General features: G+C 32.7%; 1 pseudogene; it reads right to left on the minus strand.

Moving 5' to 3' along the window:
- Window positions 1-1,302: 1,302 nt before the first annotated feature.
- LOC120151425 lies at window positions 1,303-15,209 on the minus strand (annotated as a pseudogene).
- Between the last annotated feature and the right edge of the window lie 3,210 nt (window positions 15,210-18,419).

An 18,419-nucleotide genomic window follows, 5' to 3' on the forward strand; every position in this document is an offset into this window, starting at 1 on the left:
CATGTTTGACTGTGTATACTTACACATTTTTACGTGCCATAACAAAGTACATTACACACACAATATATGCTGACTTGGAAATACGAGATATTAAGTTCATTGTGGTTGACTAAGTCTTTCTAAAAGTATATATGTGGAAAAAAGTTCTCAGATTTGGACGTAAAGGCAAGTTGAGTCTGAGGTTTATTGAACCTTATCAGATTCTACGTTTAGTTGGTCTCATTACTTATCAGCTTGAGTTACCGCCTGAGCTTGAGCGTATTCATGATGTCTTTGTCTTGACTGCTGTGTCTCTCATTGCCGGTGTCATTGTGCTTGTGTCACTGTCGTCGTTCGCCTGATACCCTCAATTTATCATTTGCTATTTCTTTTAGTATTGAGTGAGGGAGTTTAGTTTCAAGTTTTCAAGAAAGTTTAATTTCGTTGCTCCCCACCATGAATCAACCTTGATAAGTACCTCATCGTACTTGGAAATAATTTTTTTGGAATTTTTTATGTGAAAATGGCCATTGGATTGTGTTTCGCGCGCCACGTACGTGTGTGAGAATGTTTTTGAAATTTCAAACCACTGAAGCGATCTGCTTGGATCAGTCTACCGAACCAGTTTTGGATCGATTTGACCGACCCATTGACCATTGACTTTAACTCGTTAACTTTTAAAGATACTTATATTATGTTTTTCGACTTCCTGAGTCCGTTTCCATAGTATGTTTTTATCAAATTCTAACCTGAAAGCCTTATTTTACATCATTTATTGCTTAAAGTCATAATTATGTTAAGTAAATTGTGAGATTTTGGACTCACTTTTTGGTGTTATTTTCTGAAGGCACTCTAATGTCTCTGGCCCGCTCTATAGTATACCTTGATCACTCATATTATACATAGTTTGATTCTACTCGCTCATCTTGAGATACGTGTAAGTTTTGTTTAGTGATTTTATATTTTATTTATGTTTAGCTATTGACATTCGAATTCATATAGGGGTATTGTTTTTAGGTCCCCACTCCACAGGACCTAGTGCAACCAACCATGGGAAGCCTAAGTCTTAGACGGTATTATTTAGCTACTATAGGTGTGTCCCCTTCACCTGTTCTATACTTTGATATGTTATGTTATTATGTTATATATTATTGTCTGAAAGCATGTTCAAAATCTGATTACATTTATCCCTAACATCTCTGATTTCTGAATAATGTTGCATCACTCATAATATGTAATTGATGCATTTCTGATTCTGCATGAGATTAATTCTTTGTCCTTATTTTGCATGGGATTAATTCCATGTCCTAATTTTGCATGGGATTAATTCCCCGTCATGTTTTTGCATAGGATCATATCCCCGTCCTGTTTCTGCATGAGATCATATCTCTGTCCTATTTCTGTTTGGGATCCTCTTCGGATGTTTAGATCCCCATCCTGATTCTTGTATTCTGATTTTGGTATCTCTTCGGAGGGTAACATCTAGATCCCGGTTATCCGCAACGAAAGGTATAGTTGTATGATAATGATGCTTCATCCTAATGCATAAATTTTGATGTTAATATTTATGCATTATTTGAGCTGTTATACACATATACTATTATTTGATTAACTGTAGAGGACGCACTGAGCTTTTTAACTTATTCTTTTAGTTTCTATCTTTTTAGACCCTTTAAACCTTTAGGATTACGATCGATACTTAAAGGATCGTTCAGTAGCCCGTTTTCCTTTCAATCACCGTATGGAAGTTTTGCAAACTTTATGTTATTTATTTTCGTTTGATTTTATATACAATTATATGCGATTTTGAGATTCTATGTTTTATATGTTTTCAACCTTTAAATTCGTATTTTTGCTTTTGTTATGAACTAATACTTTGAACTTAGATTTATACTGAATTTCTGATGATGCATGTTTTAATATGGAAGTTTCATGGTTTCTGTGAATCTAGAATATTGATGTAGTCTTCAAGATTCGATCGTAACGTCTAGGCCGGGTCTAGGGTACATGATGACTTGGTTTTGTTTTGTAAATTATGCTTTATGGAAAATGATATGCATGTCTTGCCTTGCTGTTACAAAAAATATGCCAATTAATTTTTAGTCATTTGGATGATTTCCTCAGAAACACCATCGACTGTTAACATGAAATCATCATTCATTACTGAAATGTTATTCTTCTTCTCTTGAGTTGTGAATCAAGCACTAAGCATGTGTTCTAAAAGAAAAGCATTGTAAACCTCTCAATTGCGGGCTTCCTGTTTCATATATAAATATATCGCTGGAAGCTTTGTAAACATGTAAGCATTGTAATCTATTTTGCTAACCATTTCTCAGGTTTACATTCAAGACGGGAAGCTATCAAGGGTGGCGGGCATGGAGGATGAGCATATGCGAGGCAGAAAGAAAACAAGGGAAGATGGGTTTAGAATTATATAGGATTATTTTAATACCAATTGGTGGGAACCACTATAAAAAATATTAGTAAATAGTTGGCCAATTATGATCTTACTTGGCTTAATAATGACACTCAACTTGTCAAATAAGTTTTCTCTAATAAAATGAACGGTAATTGATTGTGAGTGATCGATTTATTATAAATAGATAAAGTTGGTTATCAGTTTGCTATAAATCGATAATATTAATAATATTTTTTTAAAATTTACTCAAATATAATAATCAATTGTATAGTTTACCCTAAAATATCTTAAAATACTTTCATAAAACTCTCTGAATCTTTATCATTATTCCATACGGCTTAAGAATGATAAAAATATCCTCATACGTAATGAATCTAAAGCCTATCAGTCGTGTATGTGACAAATGTATAATTAAACACTTGTCTAAGTGTGTGACCTAATAGTAATGTTTTTTTAATATAGTAATGTTATGTGTAAAATTTTAATTGTTATATTATTATAAACTATATTATAGGTATTTATGTGATCTTTGTGGTATTAAAATAGCAATATAAATATTTAAAATTTATTTGAAAGATTTGATCTTAATAGTATAAGACGATATGTATATTCGATATTATGTTATAGTGCATGCATGGGCAGATGCATAGGTCCCAGAAGAGATCAAATGCATATCTATTATTTTATATTAAATATTAAATATAATTTAATATATTAAAGGAAGAAGAAAAAATAATAAATTTTACATACCCATTATACTAGAAAAAGGAATATTATAATTTTTGAACTCTAATTTTAAATTTTTGGATCCGGCACTTAGTACAAAAGTAAAATTTAATGGTATTATACACTCCATATAAGAGTAAATCGAATTGTGAAATTATGGAAGCTACTCTTACAACATGATTATGTATAATGCTGTGGTTGGAGATCTATGTTGAGTATGAAACTATACAGCTGAGATGCTATACAAATGAAAAAAAAAACATTGCTGATTGAAATTCGTGCTAGGATGAGTAAGTCATGTCTCCATATTTATATTTAATATATATGATTATATTTATAAATTACATAAAGTATAGTAAAATAAGTATGTATAATTAAGTTTATGAATTTCTTCATTTAGATTATTTTTCATACTCATATTAGTAGATTATATTAGCATTAGAAAAATATCATCATCAAAGAATTTTCACCACTCTGTTTTATAGTGCAACACCTTGATTCATTTTAGTGGTCATATCATCATATATATTATTAAGATTATTGTATATTTTGATTTGTAAACTCTATTATTACTTTGGATTTATAATTAATTTATATGAATATTTGGATTTTATATGATTATTTTCATTTCTATAATTTTGATATTATTTTAACATGAGGTACTTCAGATGCGATTTTAATATTTATGATTTGAATTTTTAATGATTTTATTTTGTTGGTTACAATGATCTAATGTGATGTGAATTTTTAAATTATTATGATTTGAATTTAGGGTGTTAAATTTAATTCTAATCACCTTTAAAATTATAATATTTGACATATATTAGATGAGTGCAGGATATATTGATCTATAAATTGATTGATAGTCTAATAACCTTGATTCTAGGCACGTTTTTGGATCTTCAAATACCAGAACGGCTCCTGACCAAGTTGCAAGGAAATCCTAATTTTTGCTAAAAATTCTAATGATTGGAACCTGATGTTTGATGCTGTCCTTTGGAACATTTATGAATTGCTCGAAATGCAAATGTCTTGGATGCCCTATCGATGGTGATGGAATGATTATTCGAACGGAGCAGGAGACTAGTCCAAATGGCGATACATGCCCGTAGGGTAGGGTGGTTAACCGGACTGCGGCTAATGCTTTAACCATCCCTCATGGCCCATCTCACTAGGAGTTACCACCGCCAAATTGGATTAAGTTGAACGCGGATGCCCCTTGGAGTGCCGCTGATGGCTATGCTTGCTGTGGTGGAATCGCTAGAGATAGTAATAGTAGGTGGAAGTTCGGTTTTATCGAGTTCATTGGTGTTTGTTCTGTACTTGATACAGAACTTTGGGGAGCGTACGTCAGCCTTCGGTTGGCTCGGGATGTCGGTTTTCGTCAAGTGATCATTGAACTTGATAGCTTGAATGTGTTATGAATTCTTAAGGCTGATTACAATGGAGCTCACCCACTTAAATGGCATACGAAATTGGTGTGTCCAAATTCAACATATTCTTCATGTTGGGAATAAAGTGGCGGATGTTTTGGCGAAAAATACTTGTTTTGATAACACTAAACCGTGTATTATGCTCTCTCCTCCAACATCGTTGATGAGCTTACTGCATGCTGATAGTTTAGTGGTCAATGCTATGGATGATGAATGCTTTTTAATGATATTTCTTGAATTCTTCGTTCGACCATTTAATCATTATTTTCGCCGAAAGAAAAATAGTTTCCATGTCCAAATCCAAGTTAAACTTCGTTATATTTATTTACCCTAAGTAGTTATCCCTTTAATAAATTTGTGATCGGTTTCGTTAAGGATAAAAATTTAAAGGAAAATTATGTGTTTAGTAACTAAACTATTCATTTTGATTCGTTTTAGTATTTAAACTTTTAATTTTTTAAAATCTTACCAAATGTTTAGTTTTTGTTTAGTGTAACACCCTCAGACCCATGCGGGTAGCCCGTTCTGATCCGGAGTGTCACATTAGGGCCACCATGTAACACCCCCAACCCGTATCCGACCCGGATCCGAGTCCGAAGTGTCACATTGACTTTTCAAAAACCTTTACTTGTATAAAATAGTGAGTAATTAAAATTTATTATTACATATAACTTATTCAAAACCTTTATCGAACTATTCAGAGCTTATACAATATATTATTTTGAATACATGCCAGCTAGAACTTTATGTATTAAAATACATATTATTCACCTTTCTTCTGATCTGACCTTTGGTAAGGAGATCTGACTTTTGGTAAGGAGAACTGACCTGTCTTGCTCCACATAGCTCTTTACTCTTCTCACTTCGGTAACCTACGTGTGAAATAATCACACGCTAAGTCGATGACTTAGTGAGGCAATAAACATAAAATATAACTATAGCTTGTAATCATGCATGAACAATTACTACTATCACTCATACCCTTATTCATGTAACAAATCCCTATAACACATATGCAATATATATCATTTTTATGAAAACATATGCACTCATATATTCATCACTCATCATTTCCATCATTATCCTTATTTCATTATCAATATTATTATCGTTTATATCACTTAATACATATCCTCTTATACCTAGCATTTTAACCAACATTTGCCTCATTTAATCATACAATCCACATATCATCATATAAATCATATAATACCATTCATATCACAAAAGCATACAAATCACAGGTAATATATTTGTCGTTTTTTTTTATTAGCCCATGTACATATGTGAGAACTATAGATATGTGAGTCTATAGAGGTTGTGCACCAATGCTGTCACCACAGCTCGTATAAATGCATCAAAGTGCCACGTAGAATTGCACCATAGTGCCGCGTAGAAATGCACTGAAGTCCCGCGTAGAAATGCACCGAAGTGCCATATAAGATTGTCCCTAAGGACCGCATATCATTCCTTAAGAATCATATACATATGCCAAGGATCAAGTATGTGTCTCAAAAGACCTCACACATGTTCCAAAGAATACATATATATATCCCGAAGGACCGCGTAGACCCTCGACTCTTGGCATGCCAACTATACCCTAGCTCTCATGACACATAACATGGGCATCATCATTTATGTCATTTCCCATTTTCACATAAACACGTAGTTCACTTTCACATAGCACGTAGATTATGTCACATAAGTTGAATCACATATACGTATAAACACGTAAATCACTTTCACATATCACGTAGCTCATATTCACTTTTTCATACTATTTCACATTTCTTGTCACATTGCTTATATCTTATTTTTATGTCTTATCCTATATATATATATATATATATATATATATATATATATATAGATATTCACATGTTCATATAATCCATCATTTCATCATCTAAATGTGTATTCATATAATTCATTTTTCCCATATATATATATATATATATATATATATATATATATATATATATATATATATATATATATATATATATATATCATTTTTTCCTATACTTGTATTCACATCATTTATATTCTCCTTCTCATAATCTCATATGTCCTGATTAATAGCTTATATCATATATGTATAAAATAACTTATCCCATATCATATAGCTTATAGCTCATTCTATGATATTTACCTAGATCATATCACATCTGTCACACTCATAAACATATATTACTTCTATTATTTCATTTATATACTAATCAAATCTATTTACCTAATTCAATTCATATAGTACCTATAACTTTCTAATATGACTATGTAGATTTCCATCATACAACCCATATATCATAATTTTATTTAAGCATATGTATCTTTCCCATCTAACTCATCTTATATGTTCCTATTATCACTTATGTTCAAGTCTCATATCATCATATAGGTCAATATTATCTATCTTGTTTCAATTCTCATTCAATGATATAATTATATTTTACTATTTCACGTAAATGTTCATACCACTATTCACTTACCCAACTCACATTCTTATTGTTTATATAACCTTTACACTTGAGTACTTTATTCCCATCATTTCTTCTAAACTCGCTTTTTACCATATTCCCATATTATTACCTAATTTATCCCATATCATGTATTCGTGAAATCATATATTCCATTTCTATATATCTCAAAGATCTTATCACATAACTTCTCTTTTATATTCATATAATTTCTTATCATATCATCATAACATAGCATATATTCACATCAACCATGAAATACATATACAATAACATGTCAACACATACCATAACATATAACTCAGACACTCATAACAAACACATGTTCATGTTCATGCTTCAAGCACAATACTATAGAAATTAGACTTGTCCCAAGTCTTATTTCCCATTAAACATCATATATAAAATAATACGCACTCACCTTGGCCTCACTAAGTTCCAATCCATATATCATAGTTTCCTATCTTGCGATCGAATCATAACTTGATAATCGCTCTGGGACTTGTTCGTGCTTGATATCTATATAATCATACATTGATACCTATTAGTATCCAATTGATATACACTAATCTATCATTTCTTAGACCAAAAGAAAGGTATAATTCTATTTCCCTTGAAGTGCATCGATGCATTCTACAGTGTATCGATGCATCCCTTAACATGTGCATCGATGCACTCCTTATGCATTGATACATTAATTACATTCGATGTTTCCATTTTTTAATGGGTGCATCGATGCACTTCCTGTGCATCGATACACTCTGAACAATTTCTGGAAATTACCCTTGATGCATCGGTGCACCTCGAATGTGCATCGATGCACATAGCCCATAATTCATTTTTAAGCCCAAAAATCTACTCAAATCAACTCAAATGCTTCATCTTTCAACCCCTTTCATGTTCTCAACTCATATACACATGCTTAAACCAATTTATATAAATATGAACCATCTTTAGCTTCAAAATTCTTTTCCTTATATGTAACTCAAGAATTAAACCAACTTTGCAATATGTTTTAATTCCAATTCTATGGCTTCTAGCTTCTTAATTAGACCATTGACAAGTCAAATTTAACTTCCAACTCTAGTTATGAACTCTATTTCAAGATTTCACCCAAGAACCTCAAATCTTTAATCCCTCCTAACTCCATCATACTTTGATTTTAAGATAACTTAAGCTTTCCTTAAGCTTAGTTATCATCTAATAATCATAAACCAACTTTTATTTTAACAAATAATTAACTAACCATAAAACTCACCTTTGCCATGGTGACTCAAGGCTGAAGAAGAAGAAGAGAACTCTGGAAGTTTATTTTGCCTTCTTTTCTCTTCCACGTGGCTTCCTTATCTAATAAAGGAAAAATAAAAATCTTCCATGTCAAATGACTATTTTACCCTTTACTTCATTCAATAATTACTAAATAACCTTCATCATATTTCCAATAAATCATTGAACTATTCAATTATCCCACTTTAATCACCAATTCCTAAAATTTTACAATTTGGTCACTAACCCGGTATTGAAGATGTTACAAATCTCCCATCCTTTATAAAACATTCATCCTCGAATTTTCACTAAAAAAATCAATAAGAACACATCTTCTATTGTTCTCATATTACCTCCTTTCTTAATCTTTTCTTCCTTTATTTCTTCAACTACCTTTTTCCTTTATACATTTATCTACTATCACTGATCATATAAACAATAACAAGTAACTTTAATCCCTTTCTGTCTTTTCTCTCCTTCCATTATGCATTTTCATTTGATCATTTCTGCGACGTCATATAATATCAATAATCATGTAGACAGTAACATCCATTTTCACCACCCAACATCATAAATTCATCTCTAACTGCCTTACAATAATAACCAAATTCGTTTTCCATCATCATTTAACCAAAAACATGACCTTAAATCTTCTTTAAATATGATTCAACATGCACTTTAAAGAATCTTTTTACATCACCTTGCACACTTTTCTTACTTTTATATCAAAATTATCATCTACACTTCCATATAACCCATATCGTATCTGATCCTTTAACTAAATTGCTTTCATTTCTTTACTCCATTACTCTTTTATTTATTCCTTATACCCCAAATCATATCTTTCCTTTCATGTTCACATACTCTTATCTTATCACTTATACTCATCTCTATGTACCAATCTTTATGACATCCTTATAACTTTGATAACTCATTTACTTATACAAAACTTCATTCTTTATCATTCTTATACTTGTATTTTCCTTCCTTAAGGTTCCATGCAAATACTTATCTTCTTTTCTATATCATAGCTATCTGATCAGAATGCACAACTACATTCATTTCACATCATAATTGATTAACTCAACTTTACCTTTTCTTCCAGTCTTATAACCTTTACTCTGATAATTAATCAATAACATCTGTCCAATCGAGGGCACAAACCCTAGTCAACCAATCACATACATCCTTTCCAATCAAAATTATCTCAAAATTCGTTTACTTAACTTGTCAATTTCACCTCCATTCTCATACATCCTGAAATTTCTTTTATTCAAACTCAACATCATAACTTCCTTTGTCTTATAAACTGATCATTGATATATACATTCTCAAACTCTTCTTATCAATCCTCAGCTTTACTCAAATATACAAATCCTTATTTCCTTTACTATATAACCTTCCTATGGTCTAAATATACAACTGTATCCAGATCCATTTTATATTTGGTTGTCTTATCCTGACAACATCTCAAAATATTAAATTCTATACCTTTTCCATCACATAATCTGGTTAGCCAACGCTAACTCTATCCATCCAAAATGCAAACCCTTTTTCTATCCACATTCTTGCTTATACACGGTACTATTCCTTTATTTCAAACTCATCAACTCTGGCTGTATATATCTTATACGCTTGTCACTGATGCACTTATTCTCGAATTCTCCAAAAATTCTAATCACATCCTTAGATCTTCTAACATCCTTATGGTGACACTTGCTCACCGTATTCTATCTTATTCACTTTATAACAAACTTCTCCATATCACTTTTTCAATTCGAAACAGTGAAAACCTTTTATCACTATTCAAATATGATTTCAATTTCTAAAATCAACCTTTAATCTTATAAGACCCTTTCTGAGGTTTCTGCTCTTCATCCTGCCTGGCCAGGGCAGGTGAATTGCTATCACCATTAGATTTGTCAGTTATCGATTCACTTCGATAATTTCTATAATCAATTTCTACTGTATTATACAAATCTTGTTCTATTGGCAAGACAACATACTTCTTACCCTATTAGATCATAAATTTTCACTCTGAATTATCATGTACACATTTTATGACACTTTGGACTTTAGTTTATGCCGAGAATCAGCTAAACCGTAGCTTTGATACCATTAAATGTAACACCCCCAACCTGTATCCGACCCGGATCCGAGTCCTAAGTGTCACATTGACTTGTCACAAACCTTTACTTGTATAAAATAGTGAGTAATTAAAATTTATTATTACATATAACTTATTCAAAACCTTTATCGAACTATTCAGAGCTTATACAATATATTATTTTGAATACATGCCAACTAGAAATTTATGTATTAAAATACATATTATTCACCTTTCTTCTGATCTGACCTTTGGTAAGGAGAACTGACTTGTCTTGCTCCACATAGCTCTTTACTCTTCTCACTTCGGTAACCTACGTGTGAAATAATCACACGCTAAGTCGATGACTTAGTGAGGCAATAAACATAAAATATAACTATAGCTTGTAATCATGCATGAACAATTACTACTATCACTCATACCCTTATTCATGTAACAAATCCCTATAACACATATACAATATATATCATTTTTATGAAAACATATGCACTCATATATTCATCACTCATCATTAGCCTTATTTCATTATCAATATTATTATCGTTTATATCACTTAATACATATCCTCTTATACCTAGTATTTTAACCAACATTTTCCTCATTTAATCATACAATCCACATATCATCATATAAATCATATAATTCCATTCATATCACAAAAGCATATAAATCACATGTAATATATTTGTCATTTTTCTTATTAGCCCATGTACATATGTGAGAACTATAGATATGTGAGTCTATAGAGGTTGTGCACCAATGCTGTCACCATAGCTCGTATAAATGCACCGAAGTGCCACGTAGAATTGCATTATAGTGTCGCGTAGAAATGCACCGAAGTGCCATATAAGATTGTCCCTAAGGACCACATATCATTCCTTAATAATCATATACATATGCCAAGGATCAAGTATGTGTCTCAAAAGACCTCATACATGTTCCAAAGAATACATATATGTCCCGAAGAACCGCGTAGACCCTCGACTCTTGGCATGCCAACTATACCCTAGCTCTCATGACACATAACATGGGCATCATCATTTATGTCATTTCCCATTTTAACATAAACACGTAGTTCACTTTCACATAGCACGTAGATTATGTCACATAAGTTGAATCACATATACGTATAAACACGTAAATCACTTTCACATATCACGTAGCTCATATTCACTTTTTCATACTATTTCACATTTCTTGTCACATTGCTTATATCTTATTTTTATGTCTTATCCTATATATATATATATTCACATGTTCATATAATCCATCATTTCATCATCTAAATGTGTATTCATATAATTCATTTTTCCCATATATATATATATATCATTTTTTCCTATACTTGTATTCACATCATTTATATTCTCCTTCTCATAATCTCATATGTCCTGATTAATAGCTTATATCATATATGTATAAAATAACTTATCCCATATCATATAGCTTATACCTCATTCTATGATATTTACCTAGATCATATCACATCTGCACACTCATAAACATATGTTACTTCTATTATTTCATTTATATACTAATCGAATCTATTTACCTAATTCAATTCTTATAGTACCTATAACTTTCTAATATGACTATGTAGATTTCCATCATACAACTCATATATCATAATTTTATTTAAGCATATGTATCTTTCCCATCTAAATCATCTTATATGTTTCTATTATCACTTATGTTCAAGTCTCATATCATCATATAGGTCAATATTATCTATATTGTTTCAATTCTCATTCAATGATATAATTCTATTTTACTATTTCACGTAAATGTTCATACCACTATTCACTTACCCAACTCACATTCTTATTGTTTATATAACCTTTACACTTGAGTACATCATTCCCATCATTTCTTCTAAACTCGCTTTTTACCATATTCTCATATTATTACCTAATTTATCCCATATCATGTATTTGTGAAATCTTATATTCCATTTCTATATATCTCAAAGATCTTATCACATAACTTCTCTTTTATATTCATATAATTTCTTATCATATCATCATAACATAGCATATATTCACATCAACCATGAAATACATATACAATAACATGTCAACACATACCATAACATATAACTCAGACACTCATAACAAACACATGTTCATGTTCATGCTTCATGCACAATACTATAGAAATTACACTTGTCGCAAGTCTTATTTCCCATTAAACATCATATATAAAATAATACGCACTCACCTTGGCCTCACTAAGTTCCAATCCATATATCATAGTTTCCTATCTTGCGATCGAATCATAACTTGATAATCACTCTGGGACTTGTTCGTGCTCGATATCTATATAATCATACATTGATACATATTAGTATCCAATTGATATATACTAATCTATCATTTCTTAGACCAAAAGAAAGGTATAATTCTATTTCCCTTAAAGTGCATCGATGCACTCTACAGTGTATCGATGCATCCCTTAACATGTGCATCGATGCACTCCTTATGCATCGATGCATTAATTGCATTCGATGTTTCCATTTTTTAATGGGTGCATCGATGCACTTTCTGTGCATCGATACACTCTGAACAATTTCTGGAAATTACCCTTGATGCATCGGTGCACCTCGAATGTGCATCGATGCAAATAGCCCAGAATTCATTTTTAAGCCCAAAAATCTACTCAAATCAACTCAAATGCTTCATCTTTCAACCCCTTTCATGTTCTCAACTCATATACACATGCTTAAACCAATTTATATCCATATGAACCATCTTTAGCTTCAAAATTCTTTTCCTCATATGTAACTCAATAATTAAACCAACTTTACAATATGTTTTAATTCCAATTCTATGGCTTCTAACTTCTTAATTAGCCCAAGAACCTCAAATCTTTAATCCCTCCTAACTCCATCATACTTTGATTTTAAGATAACTTAAGCTTTCCTTAAGCTTAGTTATCATCTAATAATCATAAACCAACTTTTATTTTGACAAATAATCAACTAACCACAAAACTCACCTTTTCCATAGTGACTCACGGCTGAAGAAGAAGAAGAGAACTCTGGAAGTTTATTTTACCTTCTTTTCTCTTCCACGTGGCTTCCTTATCTAATAAAGGAAAAATAAAATCTTCCATGTCAAATGACTATTTTACTCTTTACTTCATTCAATAATTACTAAACAACCTTCATCATATTTCCAATAAATCATTGAACTATTCAATTATACCACTTTAATCACCAATTCTTGAAATTTTACAATTTGGTAACTAACCCGGTATTGAAGATGTTACACACCATATCATGCTCCTCGTGCAGTTTGTGTTTCAGTTTCAGTGGCCACCCCTTTGCCATCTCCTCATACTGTACCTCGATCTCCTTCAACCATTCCTCGGTGAAAGGAAAAGCATCTGCTCCGTGAGCCATGACCAGACCCCTCGTCTCTTTCGTAATAGTTTTTCTTGTTGGTCCAATGGCTACAAGCATAGGGATGCTTTGAAGCTTGAATCTGCGACTCAAGGATGACTTCCGAGCATCATCGAAGGGAAAAGCCAACCAAGGTATTGCTGAATAATATGCCTAAAAGGAGATTCAGTCCCTGTCACTAGAAATAAAAATCACTTCAATTGCTTCATCCTTTGCCTTTATCTTCTTGTATACTTGGACAAGGTTGGGCGTGAAAGCATGGCATGGTGGGCACCAATGGGCTGAGAAGTACAAAAGAATAGTCTTCCCACCAAGTCGGTCACCTTGACCTGAAATAGTAGATTGATTCATCACTCATCAGAAATGTGGACGCTCAGTTTATAGCAACGCTGCTAAACAATGCATGACTGGTGATTACACCCAACAGTTCGAATGAACGAGAAAAAGCCAGGAAAAAAATCGGTAAAAGGTTAATCCATTACGATCAAGCCACAATTTGAGGATAACATGATCTTACAATTTCCAGAGCGTCTAAGGAAACCAAACAATCATACCTTATTCCCATCCTTCCCAATGACATAATCCAGATTCCCCGAACCCATAATCGATTCGAGAGTTTGTACTGCCTCTTTTGCTTCTCTATTTCTTCAAGCTCTGCAAACTTTTCCGGGGTGAAGGGGTAAGCCTCGATCCCATGTTCTTCAACAGCGTCAGCAGCGTTGGGATGTAGAGTTTTCCTTCTGGCCTGATAATAACAACAGACGGAAGGATCGAGAGGTCAAAGTACGTAGCCAATTTCTTACAGCTCTCGTATTTGAAAGGCAATGGCAACCACGGTGCTGTAAAGCTTTCCTTGAAGGATTCCTCATCGTCATTGAGAGATAATAACCTCAAAATTCTCCCCCTTCTCTTTCAACTTCTTATAAACTTCAGCGAGTTTTGGAGTAAAATCAGCACAAGGCTTGAACGAAAAGATCCAGAAACATAGACCGACAGTCTTTCTCTCGAACTCAGACACTGGTACCTAGAATATAAATTAAGAACAGATTATGGATTAGGATAGTACCGATGTATGCAAACCCGTTTTAAACAGTCAATCCATTCATCAAGATTACCTTATTCCATCAGATGTAACTACAAAGTCACGTGATCGGGAAACCAAGAGAGTTTTAATGGACTAATCCTTCCTGGCCTTTTCTTCCAAATCTTTTAATTCTCGGATCTTTTCGGAGGTGAACGGGTACTCCTCTCCATACTCTTGAATGATCTCAACCCCCTCATCAGTCAAGACTTCACTATTTTAATCCAAGAGCACTAGATGAGGTATTCCCGTCACCTTGAATGACCCATCTAAGCGCTTGCAGGCCTCTGAATCGAAGAAAAAGATCTCAATCCATGGCATCTTAGAGAAGTAACCGTTGAATGACTCTTCATTTTTGTCCGCCAAGACGAAAACGACTTCGAAATTGCCTTTTTGAGAGAGCTCGGAGTACACTCAGATCAAATCCGGGGTAAATATTCGACATGGACCACGCCATGATGCTGAGAAATACAATCCAAGTTTCTTTCCCTTATCGATCTTAACCTATAAAATGGAGATTCCAAGCTTCAATTAGCCATAATCCCAGTTATTTAAAGGGAATAATACCCAACAAATAGCAAGTTCATATATATTAAACTAACATTCCATATCATAATATTAATATAAACTCAAAATGCAGTTAAAAAACATCCTAGTAATATTAAAATAGTAAAAAACTAGTAATTTTATAGCTTTCACTTCTGAAAACAGAAAATCCCAAACTCAACTATCCCCCTTTTCACATATATACAAATACATAACCCTTTTAAGTTTAAACAAAAGATTGATAAAAAACATAAAAAAAAAGAATAGACACAAAAGACTTATTGTAATACTCTAATTTTGTCCGAAAATTAAAATTGGATTGAAGACACTTGAGAATTATTTTGAAGATGGTCGTGCATCAATTGGTTCAAGTGGCACTGGTGACATGAACGAAAAAGAATTCGTGAAATTCTACATTTAAGGCATCGAGAGACTTTGACCGAAAATGATGAATTTTTAGTGAATATTTAAGTTGCTTTAGTGGTCATATATTTATTCAAGGATTTTAAAAATTGCAAATTGCAAATTTGGTGATGACTAAGGACCAAACTTTTATTCTACCATTTGTAACTTTGAGAGGGTTTTAATGTAACCCCACAGACCGATATAGGTGGCTTGATCCGATCCGGGGTGTCACATTAGGGCCACAGGAGAGACCCCGTAAAAATACCATAAAAATTAAATTTTTTGTTAAAACTCTTAAAATAATAAAACAATTTATAAATACAAAAGTAAATATTTCTAATATTCAGAAATAAATTAGATTTCAGAATCGTAAATAAAATAAAATACAACTTATATGCCCCTAATCACATGCACCGTACTCTGCAAGCAACACCGGAGGAACTCATTTACTGAAGTCAATAGTTGCACTGGTTTGATCCATTTAATCTGAAATGGGAGTAAAAGAGAGAGCTTTGGGAAGCTCAGTAATACAAAATGACTAGATGATGCTGAAGAACATGCAAATAAATGGAAAGCCATAAAATTTCCTAGTTGACTCATATGTATACAATTTTTCAGAATGAGCTACGGTTCCATAAGTATTTCATCGAGTAAAAGTCATGAAAATCTCAGTTCATAGGAAACATTCAGAGTACCATATTTTCATGATATTGAAATAGGATGTCTAGTGTGTTCCAACCAAAACAATGAAAATATATAGATCTTTTAAAACAGTTACCGTTTAAAATATATTTTCAAAACCATAGTGGAACCCTCCAACTGAACACCATTATTCAGTTCCCCAAAACTGCATCCATAAAGGCTTACCCTAAGCACACAATAAAGGGAGTCAACCTAAGAGAATGCCTTAGGGCCCAAGAGCCTACCCAAGAAAGTTACTCGGGGCCACGGGGCCTACCCAAGGATCTCGAGGTCGTTGGGCCTACCCAAGAAATATCTCGAGGCCTCGGAGCCTACCCAAGGTTCACCTTAGGTCCGTAAGGATTTACCAGCTGGATCAGGGTTGAACCTCCATACTCCAGAATTCTACCCATATAAAATTCAGTAGAAATCGGTTTTAACATTAAACTGTAATATCTGGATTGTGATCCAGTAAAATCTCGTAATGTTACAATGAAATAAACCATATAACGACCCTTCACCCATACACTATATGTAGTTCCCCATAATTGCATCCATAAGGCAACCTTATACCCATTGGATATTAGGAGCCAACCTAATAGATCACCTTGGGGCCTGAGAGCCCACCCAAGAAAATTTCTCAGGGCCTCGAGCTTACCCAAGGGCCGTCTTAGGTCCGTAAGGATTTACCGGCTTGATCAGAGCTGAACCTCCATTCTCTATCCTACCCGAAAAATGTTTCAATAAAATAGTTCAAGTAGTAACCAGTGAAAACAAGAAACCATAGTTCATAAATAAATAAATAAATTCTATGATTCCATAAATCAGGAACAATTTATAATTTTTGATGAAAATCGTAATCGGAGAACACATACATGTAGCCATTGTTCATAAGCTAGTAAATCAATACATTTCGGTAAAACACATTTTAAAACATATAAAATAGTCATATAGTATATGGGGAACACACTAGAGGATCCAAGTATTTTTCAGAGGCAATTAATAGTTATCAGGAAAGGAAAACATGAAACTTGTGTAATTTGACCGGATTCTAGGAATAATATCATATTGAAAAGGATCGATTACTAATGGATCTATCAGACATTTAAGTTGATACTTTAGAACCCCGTTATGATTTAGGTGCATCAGAAAGGTGTTCATGAAACTTTACATTAGAATAATTCAAGATTCAAATTCACTGAGGGTGATTCCATTATTCAGGCCAACAAAGGCATTTTAGACATTACGATTTCTAGTGGATTCTTAAAAACATAATCTAATACAGATGAATCGATGATTTATGCTATTCAAGATTCATTTCAATTTATTAGGATATCGGGTCAACTAGAACTGATAAAATCCCAACATTGTGATACCTGTCAACCACTTTAATATTGACAACACTAATCAAACTGGTCATCTTCAGAAACATCATTGAACTGAGATTGAAGAACTCTACTTATTCCGGTGGTATTAGCTCAACTTGTGAATTGCAACAGTCTCCAAGATGACCAACGTACTTGAGTCGTACTCCCCAGCCTTTTATGGGCGATACAATATTCATTTTTTCTCAATGTTTCCATAATTATCCAATAACATTCACTTATATCTAGCTAATGAGAGTATTTAGGTCATTTAGTAGTTAAATATATCCCGATCACCTCGAAGTCTCCAGAGTAATTCAATTATTTTCGAAATTCAGATTTATACAGTTCTTTCATACAATTCAACTTGGTCATATAATTTAGTCATTTGGTATTAGAGGTAGAGTTATTAATTTCAGAGCTGGAGGGTATTAGTTATTCCAGTGCTTAGACATTCTTTTGGTCATTTTATATTTCAGTGTCATTCCAATATAAATCCATAATTTAAATCGATGATTCCAATGTTTGATAATTC

Source organism: Hibiscus syriacus, unplaced genomic scaffold (assembly GCF_006381635.1).
Source record: "Hibiscus syriacus cultivar Baekdansim isolate YM2019G1 unplaced genomic scaffold, ASM638163v2 tig00111057_pilon, whole genome shotgun sequence".
Taxonomy (NCBI): Eukaryota; Viridiplantae; Streptophyta; class Magnoliopsida; order Malvales; family Malvaceae; genus Hibiscus; species Hibiscus syriacus.